The sequence below is a fragment of the Sebastes fasciatus genome, chromosome 9 (assembly GCF_043250625.1).
Source record: "Sebastes fasciatus isolate fSebFas1 chromosome 9, fSebFas1.pri, whole genome shotgun sequence".
NCBI classification, from domain to species: Eukaryota; Metazoa; Chordata; class Actinopteri; order Perciformes; family Sebastidae; genus Sebastes; species Sebastes fasciatus.
Window position 1 is genome coordinate 26,580,765 of NC_133803.1, and position 16,858 is coordinate 26,597,622.

The window sequence follows — 16,858 nt, forward strand, 5'->3', positions numbered from 1 at the left end:
ATGGTGGTGAAGATGGGAGGTCAATGATGTACACAACAGGTAGGCAAGGAGATGGGAAGCAGAGTTTCTAGAGCTATGTTTAAATAACTTCATTTATATTTTAAATAACTTCATTTATATTTTAAAACTGACATAAATCAAAGCCCAATTTATAAAGAAAATATATATTGGCACAAAGTATTGTCGAAAAGCAGCAACAAACCAAAATGATTGGTATGGTTACCAGCTCAACCAAAAGCGTAGGAACAATATATTTCTGTTTTGGTGATTGAACGCTCCCCGTAATTTCACCCTTCTCCCTAAACTTGGCCCGTTTCCATAAGAAAGGGCTCTGCTAATGTGATTGCTGTGGTCATGGGCCTGCACTGATCTCCTTTTTACGAGGGAAAATGAGGTCTGATTGTTGGAGGCGCGTCTTGTGTCGAGGTCCCACAGCTCGACAGACAGACAGACCGACCGGCCGACAGTGGTGAATGAGTGGCGGCGTGCCAAAGCCAATAAGAGGCAGCGGTGGGAGCCAGGGGGAGGGGAGACACTCATGTATTATTCATAATTATTCGAATAATCCCCAGACAGTGGAGTGTGATGGTCTGTGCGAGTACTCATGTATGTGTGTGACAGTGATTTAAGGTGAAAAAATAAATAAATAAAAGATGGATTATCAGTTGGGCCGCTGCCTCTCTGTTTTGGGATGTTAGATGTCAGGACAAACCCGGGATTGTATGTGTTAATAGAGCAGATACAGACAGAACTATGTATCTGCCTATTGTATCACAGTATGGAGCTTATTACCATCACTGATCTGCATTTTACTGTTTGGGTTGAAAACCTGCTCCAGTGATTTTTAGCTCTTGTACCTGAAGAGCAACTTTTCAGAGAAAAACTAGAATGCGTTTGTCCAAACTTGTAGGTTTACGCAATGTTAAAGTTCAAATCCAACAAATCACAGAACTCCGTCCGTCCATCCATCCGGCCCATTCTTGTGATATCTCAGGAACGCCTTGATCGTATTCCTTCAAATTTTGCCCAAACGTCCACTTGGTCTCCAGGATAATCTGATTTGATTTTGGTGGTCATAGGTCACTGTGAGCTCATGTCCGTCCCATTCTCGTGAACGCGATATCTCAGGAATGCCTCGCCAGAATTTCATTACATCTGGCACAAAAGTCCACTTGGACTCAAGAATGAACAGATTCAATTTTGGCGGTTAAAGGTCAAGTTCACTGTGACCTCACAAAACATGTTTTTGGCCATAACTCAAGAATTCATACTCTAATTATGACAATTTCACACAAACGTCTAATGAGATAAAATGATGAAGTGATGACATTTTGTACAGACATGGATGTAAACTGCAACTGGACTGTCATGACTACATTTACCATCAACAGTGATTGGACATCCACATGAAAATTGTTGGATTTTCCCTTTAAAGCATGAATGTTGTTCAAATGACCATATCACACATTGTCTATGCTAATGTCTTAACATGGAGAACTGAAATACCAGTGATCTACCGGGGTCATAATGATTTGCTCTCATCACTTCTCAAAGTTAATTTGACCAACAGGCCAACCTTAAAATATACATATATATTACATCACTCTAATTGTTTTCTTGTTCGCCTGCCGGCTGCAGACAAATGAAGAGCAGAGGATGAATAGACAGAAAGAGAGAAAGTCTAGCAAAGACCAGACCTCGACTCCATTGTTATGCTAAACTAGGGTCAGTTTTTGGATAACCACAGCTCGTTCTCTGATCTCAGATCTGGCCCCTCGTTAACACGGTCTGTCATTATCATAATCAACTAGCACAGCTCTGGCCTCTGGTCTGCAATCAGCTCTATCGAGGACTCTTTACAGGAGGGAGAATGGGGCGTTAAAACACAGGACGAAAGAAAGAAATTGATTGAGAGGAAGAGTTGTTTATCGTATTACTTCTGACACATAACACTTATTTTTGATTTTTTTTCAGCTTAATTACTAAGCCATCTGCCAGTGTCACTACTGTTGTATAGTTGATACTGTACAGTATGTACTGTATATTACCTTGGCAACACAAGTTTCTCACCTGCCATGTCAATAGCGCTGATTTGAAATGACTTTGTTTAAGGACAAGCTAAAGTTAGCAACAACCACGTTCCCATTCATCAGTACTTGAACCTCTCAGTGTATGTCAACAATACCAACAACATGTACTCGTATCCTTCACCATGATTGTCTGAATTCAGGCTTATTATAGAGCATGTTGGCAGGTTCGTTTGAGAGTGTGTCGTCCTTTAATTTACACATGGGACTGCGAGGCCGTTTTTCATTTCAGGCCCTGAATCTGCTGTGCGTCCATGTTTGAATGTGAGTATGGAAGTGTAGGTAGTGTCTTCATGGGTCTGTGTGTGTCTGGTGTGAATACAAGTGACCTTTAATGAGTGGAGGGGATCCCACTACGGCTTTCCCAGACACACACTGACCTTTCAGCCCAGACGGGGCAAAGAGGAGGTGTTTGTGTGAGAGAGAGAGAGAGAGAGAGAGAGTGTGGGCAAGATGGAGAATGTGTCTGAATCTGTTTACAATTAATGAATTCATTAAACTTCAGAATATAGAAATTATAATAAATATCAACACGTTCTCATTCCAATTTATCACATCCAAAACCACTAAAGTTAGATTTAGGAAAGAACTAAACGGTTGGGCTTAAAACTACTACATTTGTACAGTGAAAATGACACTGAACGTTGTGAACACTGGACACGAATGAACAGCCAATTGTAACGTGACGCACAGGACGCAAACTTCGGCCTCCTGGATGAAAGCCTTGTGTTTGTTGGACCCATCCACCTCGCCTCCCGCCCACTCAGTGTGTGTCTTTCGCAATTTAAAATACACCACCACACTCCCAGCACACTTTCTTGGAGCGTTTACTGTTGTTGTACCGAACGCCGACGGCCGAGACAAAGCCTCAGTATTTAACATCGTGGGAATGACCAACCTTATACTCTGGCCATCTTTGTTTAAATTCTGGACAACGATTTTTAATACTTTGTTAGAAATACTGGTTTGGAGTGAATAAACCTGGCTATGTAAAGCGGAATGTCATCAGAAATTGTCGGAGTTTGAGGTTAGGGTTGGAGTTTCTCCGAGTTGTTATGGGATTGTAGATGTTCAAATTTCCATTTCTCTGAGCATGTCAAGGACGTCTCGTCCATGTTGGCTGAAAAGTTGAGATTGTTTATCCCTGACCTTGGAACAAGTAGTTGAGAAAACAATCTCAAGACAAGGTCCATTTAGTAGTTCTGGAGCTTTTCATTGTGTCACATGATCAGACGGAGTTTGCCCACTTGTCATGAAATGGTAGATGTTCAAAATCCTCAGTGCTTTAAGGAATTCTCATCCAGGTATGGGTAAAGGTTGAGACTGAAAGTTCATTATTGACCTCGTAAACAGTGGCTGAGAAAGCAGTCTCACCACAAGGTCCATTTAGTAGCTGTTTTGGAGCTTTCAAGATATTTTGTCCCAGTTGCCATGGAAATGTAGATGTTGAGATTAGCACATTTGCAGATTGAAAGCAATCGAAAGCTCCAGAACAACAACTAAATCGACCTTGTGGCAAGAATGAACTTGAACTGTCAGAGTTAAAAAACCTCCAAACCTTGTCCCTAAAGGAAATCTGAGCATAAATGAGCAGTACATCACTCCTTGAGCATAACACTGATGTCACCATGTCATCAAAAGTAATATTAATTTGGAGCCAAAACAATAGACAATGCATCACTGTCCAAGTGTCGATGTATTCAGTCTGCATGCTTTTGGCTGGGCTCTCCTCCCTTAAAATGAGCTGGGGGAGGGCCAGCTTCCGCACCATCCCTCCCTCCCTCCCTCCCCTTCTCTTTCTTTCTCTATGTGAAACGCCTCGAGCATCCACGGTGCTGAACTGTCTCTAATCGATTTGTCTGTGAAGGCGAAGCGTCACACTCAGAGTACCACAATGCAATTCTCTCTCTCTCTCTCTTAGTGACGCTGCGCCCCCACCCCGAACACCTAAGGGAGCCTGAGTGACGCTGAGAGACTCCTCTGCTGGGATAAAGAACGGGAAGACACTTCAATCCACCAATAACAACAATAACAACAACAATGTAACTCTATAACTGATTCTAGTATTTTTACAAATACCACAGACAGTGCTGGTTTCACTATTGTTACTACTATCACTACTACAACACAGTTGCTACTAATAGTGTCAGTACAACCATTGCTACTGTTAAGACACGGGGAAATTGCTGTTATCTTTAACTTCCGTAATGTTACAGATTTCCAAGTGAAATAACTGATTAGTGGGATTTAATCAGATTGTACAGAGATTTAATTTAATCTCCCAAAAGTGGACTTTAAAGGTTCTATAAATGGGATTCAGAGCATTTATATAAAAAACAACTATTTGTGTAGGAGTAATGTCTACCTGAGTAGAGAATGAAGTCGCTATCCCTCTCTGTGTGTTGTAATCCAACTTCTCTGTGCTTTGTTTACATAGCCGGGCCGGCATGCTGCACTCCGCTCATATGGCGGGTACCGCTTATAACGCTGTCCCGACCCATGGCGTCGTCGTGAAAGCGTAGCACCCGCCCTCGGGTTCCTTCTCAGGTAAACACTATTAGCTCTGTCAGCACTGTTGCTGTTGTTTGCACTGTTGGCGCTGTTAGCAACGAGCCGTCAGCTCAGCTGTCTTAGCTGATATGCTTTGAATTCCGTATTGAGCACATTTAAGATAACAGTAGTGAACCACAGCCAGTTTTAGCTGAAGAGGATATAACTTCGCTTGCTACTGCGATCCACAAACTAAGACATTTATCCAATGAGAGATTTGATTGGATAAATGTCTGGATACACTGCCAATGCCATGCCGCTGTTCCGATGGCCCATTTTTCTGAAAACCCCAATAGTATGAAAAACGCCAGGACAGCCGGTTATCCCGAACGGAAGCACATGGCTAATTATGCTGCAAAAGACGTCATATGACCTTTTCAATCGTGATATATTTTTTCCTACCATATGGCATGACCCGCCATACTCTGCCTCTGATTGGCTGACCCCAATATTCTTACCCTAAACCTCACTAATCTCACTCCTTATGCCTAAACCTAACCAACCAATCCAATGAAAGCATAAAAGCCAATGAGACGGGAATGTCCGATGATGTCATTCTGCATAAAAATTAGCCATGTGCTTCTGTTTGTTGCATAGAGAGTGTGTATTTTCGGAGCAAAAATAACTCATATCTCATCTGGAAAAGGAAATGGTGACGCTCTGCACTACTTGAAGAGGAGACAAGAGGCGTGTTAAGGTAGCACACCAAATAACTGGCACCAACACATGGTTAATATGGAGTACAGTATCTACCCTGTCATGTCTAGCATGCAGCTAACACTAGCCAGAAGTGAAGTAGGCCGACTGCAAAGATTCCTAGACAGGAAAAAGCTTGTTACCAGCTACACATCAGGCTAAGCCACACTAGCTAAAATACCTACTGTACGTCTCCCAACTTCGGAGAAATGGGAAGGTAATAATAGGTACCATTTTGATACGTACAAAAACACAATAATCTTTAATCACAAATAAAATGTAGATTAAAATAAAAAGTAATAGAGCTTATTGAAAGAAAAAAGACAAAAGACAAACACATTTATTTCCATCATAAACCATAATGTCCTTTGGCTTTGGTACACGTGTCTGTGGGTGTTGGGGTCAATGAGTAATTACAATGCTGCTGTAGCAGCTCTTTAACAAAGTGTTACCTCAACACACTGGTGCTAATCTATGTTGGTGCCATGCTGAGTTACACAAAGCCAACACTGACCTGCTGTGTACAGCCTGACCTAGCATCTGTATGCTTCTGTTTGTGGCCACCCGCTGTGCTGCATGTGTGTGTGGGTGAGAGTGTGTGGGTGTTTGGGTGGAAATGTGTGTGTGTGTGTCTCAAGCACACACCTGATGGGCAGTTTCTCCTGTTTCGCAGCAAGGTCACACACAGATGTAAGACACACACACACATGATGAGCATATTATTGAAGCATGGACTTCAAAACATACAAAAATGTAAAAAAACAGTCTAGTGCAGCTGCAAATGGGAACAAAAATACAGTGTGGCTGTCTTACTTTGACACACACTCGCACACACTCACACATGCACACAATGTGTTTCACACATTTCCCATTTACTCCATTCACGGAGCAGTTTAGAAGGGCTCAAATGGATACGTGGGTAACTGGCGGAGCAGCTGATCAAAGCCCAACCACAGCTTGGTGTGTGGCGCTCACAGCAAAATGGGGATCGTCACACTGAGAGCGGAAGCTCTGCAGCTGGAGGACATGGAGGAAATCCACAGGTCACATGAGTCCTTCTGCAACACTGATGGTAAACATTACAGTTCCGAAAATATAAAATAATATTGTTTTTCCACACATTTTTTAATGTTGTCTCTTCCCTCTTAGTTCTGACTGTTATGTACATAAACCACACTTCTTTTTTTAAATATTTGATTTTTAAGGCTTTTCTTGAAACAATGAGATTAAGTTTATATATCATAAATAAATATATATTATATATATATTTATAAATAAAATAAAATAAAATAAAATAAAATAAAATAAAATAAAATAAAATAAAATAATAAATAATAGTAAAAAGGATAAACCACAAAAAATAAGAACCTATATTTGTCCAACCCTGACCCTTGTATCCTGCAGACTAAATTTTTCATGAGCTGGTCAAATGGTCTGTGTTTTTTTTATTTATAGGTACTGTTAAGTGCAGGTGTTATAGAGTAGCACACAGGCCTGGGTCAGGACTAAGGCTTGTTTTAACCTACTTAGGAGCAAGACACATGTGGTGCAGACAGTGGTGGAATGTAACTAAGTACATTTACTCAGGACTGTTGGTTACTTAAGTACAAATTTGAGATACTTGTACTTTATTTGAGTATTTCCATTTTATGCTACTTTATATTTCTACTCCACTACATCTCAGAGGGAAATATTGTACTTATTTATCTGACAGATTTATACTTTACAGAAGATTTTTCATTGCCTTCCTGTCCAGTCAAAACCATGTATCTCCAGATGTGTTGATTTTGAAAGTTTGTGATAAATTGAAGGATGAAGTATTCCTTTATGTGTTGAGAAAATTCTCCTACTTCTTAAGGTAAATCAATTATTTAAAAAGTATCTTGGATCAGTCGACTTTTTAGAGATACGTGGTTCGCAGCGACACTACAAACATATTGTGATCTTATAGAATATGATGCAATGCTGTAGTTAAACTATCCACAAGTTTGTAAAGGAGTTCAAATTAGCACAACTACAAACATCTACAGCATTGAATGCAACAAAATACAGCAAGAAAATTGATCCAGAAACATCATATATAATAGTAAAACAGTATTTATGATGATGTATTGCTGCTTTAGCAACGTTGCACAATGAATACATTTACGTTAAGTACTTTAACTATATTTAGCTGATAATAAAACACTTTGAATGCAGTACTTTTACTTGTAGTGGAGTATTTTCACAGTGTGGTATTAGTACTTTTACTTCAGTAAATGATCTGAATACTTTTTTCCAGCTCTGGATACAGGGAAGGAAAACATGCAATGCTTTGACCAGTAAAGAAATCTGCTCTGAAACTTTTTAGCTCTTTTATTTTAAACAGTCAGTGCAATACAATGTTCGAGATGTGACTGTGTGTGTCCTGAAGGGATGAAGAAGAGCAAGAGTGATACTGCGAGACGCCGAGACTGAAACTGAAGAAAATATAGAAGTCACAGAGAGAGAGAGAGACAGTTTGAAAACCGTGAACACAGAGCTGCAGAAAAAGGGGGGAATGAGGTGAAAGAAAGAAAAAAGAGAGGAGAAAGGGGGTAGAGAGAGCCGGAGAGACAGAGAGCCTTTAATTGCTTGGAGGGAGCATGACAATTGAGAGGAGAGTAGAGGGAGGAAAATCTCCAGCAGTATTGATCAGTCCGGCTCTTCCATTTCAGTCGCCTCCAACCCCCTCCTGCGTCTCCCCCTTCACCCAATTTGCACCCGTAATTTAGATTGGAGTGTGTTTGTGTTTGTGTGTTGTGTGCGTGCATATGTGTGTACGTTGAGGTCATTTTGCGCAGTGTTTGTCCTTCACTGTGTGCCTACATCTCTTTTGTATTCATTTACTTGTTAATGCGCCTGTCTATCACGTGTCAATGCAGAGGAACCTGAGGTATCGCCAGAAATAGTGCAGTAAACAGAGAGGACACTAACTGGTTGTGTGTGTGTCTCGGAGTGTTTATGGGACTTTTTTTTAAATATTTTTGGAGTGGAATTTGTCTGTGTGATGACCGACCTTAAGAGTGTGTGAAATTAGTTGTTTTTTTGGGGGTGCTGTAAGAGTGTATCTGTTCATGTGTGTGTAGCAGGTGACGGGCATGGTGGTGGCGGTGGGGGGTAACCTTCCTGATCGATCTCCTCTTTCCCTTTGGAGTGACCCTGCGCCTCCTCCTGCGCCTCCTCCTGGGTCTAATGAGACACTCCTCATCATGGGACCAACACACACCCTCACACACACACACACACACACACACAAACAAAGACTACACACAAAAAAAAGCATTAGTTTGAATGCAAATATCACAAACAGCATTTATGTGTACATGTGCAAACAGAAATGATCTTCAGATTATTAAAATGATTATATAGAAGCTGAACACACACACATTCACACACACAATCACTGACTCGGCAGGGGGGTCACCGTCAAGGCTACGACCTTCCACCCCTGTCTCAGTCCCAGACTGAATCAATTCCTAATCAGACAGACCCCCACCACCACCACCCGCTCCCACCCCCCCTCTCTAAACACAATGACCAGAGCCCCGCTGGTTCTGCAAACAATAGGAGGGACCACCAGAACCTTAAAAGACTGTGTGTGTGTGTGTGCGTGTGTGTTATACCCTTTTTTTCCACCGAAATTAGCACGTATTTGCAGGTTTTTTAAACACAGAAAAACCCGTTAAAATAGACTCCTTTCCTATTGCCAGTAGATGAGTATGTCTTTGTTTTTTTCTGGTGTGTCACATTCTGCATCACGAATGCGCCGGAAAATCAGTGTGAGTAAACAGTAGAACGCAGCATCGAGCCCAGTGAAGATGTTACACTGGTTACCTTCTATTACTTATTCCAGCCCGTTCTTAAACCCAGGGCGTCAAATACCGACGCTTTGTCACGGCCGTCGGCGTTTGATACCACTGCAAAAGACACCCTTTAGTGGCGGTAGGAGACGCAGCGGGCTTTCCATTAACTACAATGTAAATCCATCTACGGCAACAGTAAACGAATAGAGAAAGTGCGCCGGGAGTGTGGTGACGTAGTTTAAAGAGCGAAAAGAGACACACCAGGCCGGCGGGAGGGGAGGTGGATGGGTCCAACAAACACAAGGCTTTCATCCAGGAGACCGTTGTTTGTATTCCGTGCGTTAAGTTTCACTTTCACGTTACAATCAGCTGTTCGTTTGTGTCTCGTGTTCACAACATTCAGTGTCATTTTCACTGTAAAAACGTAGTAGTTTTAAGCCAAACCATGTAGTTCTATAGTGGTTTTGTTGCCTAAACTTAAAGTGACGCCAAGCAGCGGTATGTGACGAGTTGGGATGAGAACGTGTTGGATGATGGGTGTCCTAAACCATAAGCTTTGTCTCTTCCTGTCTTTCTAGGAGCTATGATTATGATTCCATAACTGAAAATGCAAAATTCAACCTGTTTATTTTTCTCTCTTTCTGCCTACACACTAGATATTGCACACAATGCGTATTTCCATTAGTACTTAAACAGTGTTCCCCCGCTAGAGTAGTACAACGTAGAGGACCTGGATGGTACGGTTAACCCAGGGGGGCCTCAGGGTCATGCATGTTGGTGTGTGTTGCTCACCACTGCACAATGTACTGCAGAAAGGGCTTGACGTGGTTTACTGATAAGGCAGTTTGCAGAAGTGAGGACTGAGGAGGAAAGACAGACCTGCTACTTTGTTTACCCTGTGTTTGAAGTCGCAAAAAAGTAATTTGTCTGTCTGCTCACACAACATGACTGGATCTCCATAGTCTGTTACTGTGCATGCTTTCCCACTGGAATAACTATACCCACTATAATATTGCCCCCCAGAAACCACATCATCTCTTTCATTGTCATTTATCAGCACATTTGAGATATTCTGTCAGTTAAGTGTACAGTAAGCTCTGTCTGTGCATAAGAGCAATCTTATGAATCTATATTGCTCTAATGCATGTGATCATAAGATAACAAACATGTCTGTCAGCTGTGTGTTGATCACAATCTATACTCACATCCATAGCCTCAGTCACCAATGTGTAAAACCAAATAAGATCAGTTGATTTAACTCTGCAGACTCTGTTAAACTAATGATATCAAATAATCAAATGTATGGACAATGCCGCAGTGACTGCATCAGGTCTAATTTTCCATACTTTATACTGGAGCATGCTTTTACCGGGGCTGTTTTGTGAGCTGAGGACTACAAAGAGTGATTTATTCCAACAGAAAAAAAGCCCATTCCATATTGAGCACCTTTCAGCAGCCTCTTTAAAACACTTTGGCCTTGTTAAACCATGCAGTACCTGACCGCCCTGCTCAAACTGTTTATTTGACTTGCTGCTGAGAGCACTGCTGTGTGTCTGTGTGTGTGTGTGGATGTGTGGATGTGTGCATGAACATCGACTTTGATAGGTTTATACAGCACATGTGCATTCAAGCTTGTGAAGTCATCTGATGTGTATATATGTGTGTTTGTGTGTTCACAGTGGCGTTAGGCCTTGCTTCCTTCCTTCCTGTTCAAGGGGACCTGGTCCCTTTACCCACCAACGCTTCTCACCTCTGGGATGGCAGTTTCAATGTATGTGTGTGTGTGTGTGTGTGTGTGTTTGTGTGTTTGTGTGCTTGACACTTGACTGAGCAGGGTGGTCCTAAAGGACTAGTCTATCGGTCTAGTTCCTGATTCTGAGAAACACACACACCTGCACCATCACGCCAAGCGGCCCCAATATAACCCAAACCATGTGATACACACTGGCTGACCCACTCTCTCTTTCACACCTGTCCTTCGCTCCTTTTCTTTCTCTTTCATTCTTTTTTTTTTCTTTGTCTGTTTACCAGAAGTGTTTTTTTTTCTCTCAGCCCTTCTCAGTTACTAAATGATGAAGTTACTTCCCTCTCTCATGCACTCACAATAACAAAACACACACACGCACACTCTCCCTCTCTCTCTCTCCTTCTTTCTCAGACACACACACACTCTGAGTTGTGAATTGGGTTTGTGTAGGAGCACAGGGATGGTTTCAATATTGCATCATTGGGATGCGGCGCGGCTGTGTTTGGGGTCAGAGCGCTATCATGTTGCCAATCAGCAAGGCAGCTCAGAGCCCTCATCAGCTTTTGATTGCATTTAGAATGGCTAATTAAATAAAATATGACATTATGTAAATGTCTGTGTCTCTGCCATATGGCCTCAGGCGCTGGCCCCCCACCCCCACCCCGCCCGCCTCCAGCACACCAGGGGCAACCAAGTGCGCCCCATACGTGTGTGTGTGTGTGTGTGTGTGTGTGTGTGTGTGTCCACATTGTGTGTGAAAGTGCAGGAGAGTGAACAAAGTGATGGTGGGCTGACCGAACATGGACTGAGTTTCTCAAAGCCTGTTTATCAAGATGGTGCCTCAAAAGTGCCTTTATGTTCTTTTTCATTTCTTTTCCTTGTTTCATTTCATTTGAAACTATATATACTGTTGGCCTACTGGATATATTTAGATTGTCTGGCAAGTCTGGAATGAAAAGATGAAGTTGTATACTGTTTAATGTTGTTTTTTTTCACTTTTCTGGGCTAAAATGAACCTTATATTGCAGACTGAGGAAGTTACCTAAAGTAGATTGTTATGGAAAAGCATAATTTGTATCTGTGCAAAGGATGATGTGTATTATCCTATTTGTTTGCTTGTTTGTTAGCAGGATATCTAAAACAAATTGTTCATCTAAATTACAACACAATTGTTTGGATTGATAATAAGCGAGTGATTTAGCCATGGAGAAAGACATGCCATGGTTTCTGCTTCCGGCCAAATGCAATAAAGGTGAATGGAATTTTGCTCGAGGTACTCAAATTAGGGCTGTCAATCGATTAACATATTTGATCACGATTAATCGCATGATTGTCCATAGTTAATCGTGATTAATCCAAAATTAATCACACATTTTTTATCTGTTCAAAATGTACCTTAAAGGGAGATTTATCAAGCATTTAATACTCCTATCAACATGGGAGTGGACATATATGCTTGCTTTATGCAAATGTATGTATATATTTATTATTGAAAGAACCCATTTTCATTCACATATCTTGAGGTCAGAGGTCAAAGGATCCCTTTGAAAGTGGACAAAACAAAGTGAAAGTTTAGCATAAGTTTGGAGCGCTACTTAGGCTCCTTCGCGATAAGCTAGTTTGACATGGTTGGTACCAAAGGATTCATCAGGTTCCCCATTAAGGTGGGGGTATACTCTTAAAGAACTACTTCATCTGCCTACATCAGAAGGCTAAAGTGTTTGTAGTGGTTCTGATTGGCCACGCTCGCAGGCGGGGCAAAAGCATAGAGAGGGGCGAGACGCAGTAATTGTTTAAATATGGGGATAATGGTGCACACCTTTGGACAATCTCTCCTGGAAGCCTTTCATAGTGTTGCACTGGGTTGATCACATGAAAAGTGACAGAAGTAGTGGTGCCAAGAATGAAAAAGAGAACTAGCAACGCTGCTTACTTTCTTTTCTCTTCACAGCTGGCCATTCGCTGTGTGAAATGGGAGTGATTGTTGGATTGCCAGTTTCAGAAAGTTACAGAAATTGTCCAATGTAGTCCCCTTCCCCAATTCCAATGTAAAAAAAGGTAAGCAGAGAGGTTTCAGATCTGTTTGACCATCAAACAAGCACTTCGGTTGGAACGTACAGTCCCAACACTTTTAGTCTCATTGAAAATGGTAAAGTAAAGTAAGAAAAGGTTGTTTTTTTAACATGTTTCATCAAAATTTGGTGGAATATGACTTAGATCCAAGGAAAAAGTAATTCGTTGTTGGTGCGGATTGGGATTGTGTTGTTAATCCAGGCAATTTATTTCATCACAAACATTTTTTCTTTATTTTCTTATTAAGCATTGAACTTGTAAATACAACTGATTTGTCCTTCCGACCCTGGTTACTTGCCTTATGATCACAACCTGGAGGTCACGGTTCACCCACCTTTTCACTTTCCACTATGTTGCCGATAGTGTTGCAGGGAAACCACTCATGTCTTTGCTCTAACAAGACCTCCTCCAACAATATGTGATATTTGGACCCATTCCATTCCTGCACAAGTCAAGTGCAGCTAACCTTTTCAGTCCAGACACCATCTTCAGTGCTTTACCTTCCTTATTGTGTGAACTCAAGGTGGCCATTTACTTGATAGTTTGTAGGCTTTCTCCCCCTGACTTTGTCTGGGTATGGTATGTGTGCATATATGTCTGCGTATGTGTGTATTTGTGTGTGTATGTCTTGTGTGTGTGTGTCCGGGGGGTTGCTGCCTGTCCCAGTGATAAGGCGAACGGAGCAGGCCCAGTGTTACCAGGCCAGTCACACATACAGATAAGAGCAGATAACATTCACTGGAAGAACTGCTGCAGGCTGGACACAGCACTGTACACAACACACAATGCTGTGTGTGTTTTGTAGCAGTCGAATTTGTGTGTGTGCGTCTGTGTGTGTGTGTGTGTGGACATACAGGCCTATAAACTGTGTACATCTGTGTGTCTGGGAGCAATCTTTTGCACATGGGTTTGCGAGCGTGCCTCCCTACAGAAGATTATGAGGGGTTATTACCGTAAAAAAAAGTTTTAAAGAAATTCTTTGTGTTTGCAGTCCACTCTGCTGTTCCACTGATTCAATAAGGCTTCCCACCACGGCTGCTAGGGAGGCTTCAGCCCATGAATCACTTTGTTAATGTGTGTATTTCTTCTATTTTTTAACTAAATGAGCATTCTTGGACACATTTAAAGTTTAGAGCTGCCCAGTAAAGCAACAGCTTCTACTCCTGATGACAGAGCAGCTCTTTTGGATGGGTCAGGGGTTTAGTACCTTGCTCAAGGGCACTGTAAAAGGACTGCAGTATGAATCCGATTTTTAGAAAAACTCTAACGCAGCGTTACTGTAATGTGACTACTTTTTTTCCGTAACGAGTAATGTAAGGGTTTACATTTTTAAATTCAGTAATTACATTGGTGGGGTTGTTCGCTTGGCTGAAAGAGATGATATCAATGTTGAGTGTTCAGTGGAGGGACTGGTCCGGGACCTGTTAGTTTGGCGTGGGGGCTAGAGGTCGGGATAGGCAGCTAACTTATGCTAAAGGCCTTCCGGTAACTCCAAAGTTCTCGTTTACATGTTGTGTCTTTATGGCTGGCTAGCTAACTACTATTAAGCCTACATTTACAGTAAAAAAACACTTATATTCAGTTGGAGGGTGAGTAAAGTCTCTGAGGCTAAGCTAGCTGTTGATTAGTGTTGGGTATCAGTACCAGAGTATAGAAGAAAGAGACGAAAGTCTGGTGTTCTTTGACAACAGCCGCCATTTTGGACTGAAAACAATGGAATGGACAACGGAACGAACAACTGACTTTCACCTCTTGTCAATATACGTTTTTTGTCGGTACTCGACACCTTTACGATATCTACAGAATATAACCCAATACAAAGAAGTATCAAAACTTCTCCAGTCAAACGATACCTGCATTTGATCCTTTTTGTTCCCAGATCTAGAAAAAAAGGCTATTTGTATGATTTTGCTCGAAGCCAATCACCGCAAACATTCTTCGATTTAATGAGACGTGTGATTGGCCCACAGCAGCTACAACCCATACAATCTGTGGTGTGATGTCAAGCGCAGTGTATTTGACAGAGTTAGCAGTTTTGCGTGCTGAGATTCCACCAAAACGTTGGAAAGTATGGCTCTACTACACGCCTGTGGCGTCTGAAAAATATAAATGCAGTGATGGTGACATTTTACGCAACTGAATGCTTCCATTCACATGATGGGTATCAAATGAAGTAGGTAAAAAAGGTATCAAATGGAGTACTGTATCGGTATCACTTTAAGGGTACTGGTATTGGTACTGGTATCATAAGTTTTTAAATGATACCCAGCCCTATGCAGAACCAAAGCTCAGTCTTATATTTTATTGTTTTCTACATTTTATATTTTCTACAATTTCTTTTTTATGTTAATGTTAATATGACCTTATCTTAAGCTTCTATAGAAAACATTCTATTCAATAAATATAGTTTGTTTACACCTCATTATGTTCTGCAGGCCGACAGATGGAACAAACTGTTTTAAAGGAGGGATGATTGTAGTGGAAACACTGGAGTGTCAGGTGTGACTGTGTGGCAAATGGTTTCCATGGCTCACGGGTCAGGTGCTGTAGGAGGGTCCTTTAGCAGAATTTTGCTTAGGGCCCCTGGGAGGTCAGGATCGGCTCTGAGCATGGTATCAATCTTCTTATATAGCTCTTGGCAATAAAGCAAATTTCCTAAAAGGTTGAGCTATTTGTTTGAATACATGTGACATGTTGGTGACGCTTTGGAGTTGTTGGAAGTCACGTTTGGCAGAGACGCATGGGCTGAGTAACAGAAGCTAATATAATTTACCTACATCAACTCCTCCTGCATGATTTAAGGTAAAAAGCAATAGCAAATCAATACAAATCAGCCTGGATGTTGAGAAGCTTCTGCATGTTAAAAATCTACTAACCGACGTCTTTCTCCCCGGTTGCCTTCCATCCACCTCCCCGCTTTCTTTTTTCCCCTTTTTGTTTTTCTCATTTTTCATAACCCAAAGTCTCTCTCGCTCTCTCTCCCCTCTTTGTCCATACACCATAACCAGACCGCAGAAGGGGCTGCTGCAGAGCGAGAGAGGTTGTGGTTGGCACACATACGCCCAGAGGGGCCCAGGCCTGTCAGCTCAGTAGCCCCACATCTGGAGCCTCCCGCTGGGCCAGCAGCCTCCCTCCAGCCCTCCTCCTCCACCACCACCACCGCTCCCCAGAGAGCACTGAGCATACATACCACACACACACACACACACACCCACACACACACACACACACACACACACACACACACACACACACACGCACACTGAAAAATATACATACACATACAGATTTGCACACTTCAACACCTCACTTACACAAGCATAGACATGCAAACGCATGCATGCAGAGATGCACACACATAGATACCTATAGGTAAATTCACAATATGCACACATACAGACATGCATGCATCACACACACACACACACACACACAACACCCACTCACACACACAATTTACAGGCACACACATTAAACTCTAAAATATTATGCTAATCTACAGCCGGCGGCAGAGGATGGCACTCTGCTCGGCCTCATGCCAAAGTCCCTTTCATTTTTATAAGATTAACCATGAGGAAGGACAGAGAGAGAAAAGGGAGACAGATTCTGCTCTGAGAGAAGATGACTGGACAGCAACACCTACTCTCTCACTCTGATGCTTCACAACACTTTGAAACATCCACTAATATAAACACAAATGACAAGACCATTTGACAGTAGAGTTAAATAAGCAGGCCAGGCTTTATGTCCTGCATCGCTAGACATATCTGCCCGTAGGTAAGAATGATAAAAAGCAATATTTAGCTCATGTTTTGGGGTTTGACTGATATGGATTTTTGAAAGGCATAACCAAAATATAGCAGTACAGTCATTAAATACCC

General features: G+C 41.8%; 1 long non-coding RNA gene across 1 annotated transcript in view; it reads left to right on the plus strand.

The window, feature by feature from the left end:
• LOC141773518 (uncharacterized) overlaps positions 1-16,858 on the plus strand; it is a 34,954-nt gene that overhangs the window by 6,390 nt on the left and 11,706 nt on the right. The window contains exons 2-3 of the long non-coding RNA XR_012595146.1: positions 4,009-4,129; positions 4,525-4,634. This is a non-coding gene — a long non-coding RNA (uncharacterized LOC141773518). The remainder of the gene's footprint in view (positions 1-4,008; positions 4,130-4,524; positions 4,635-16,858) is intronic.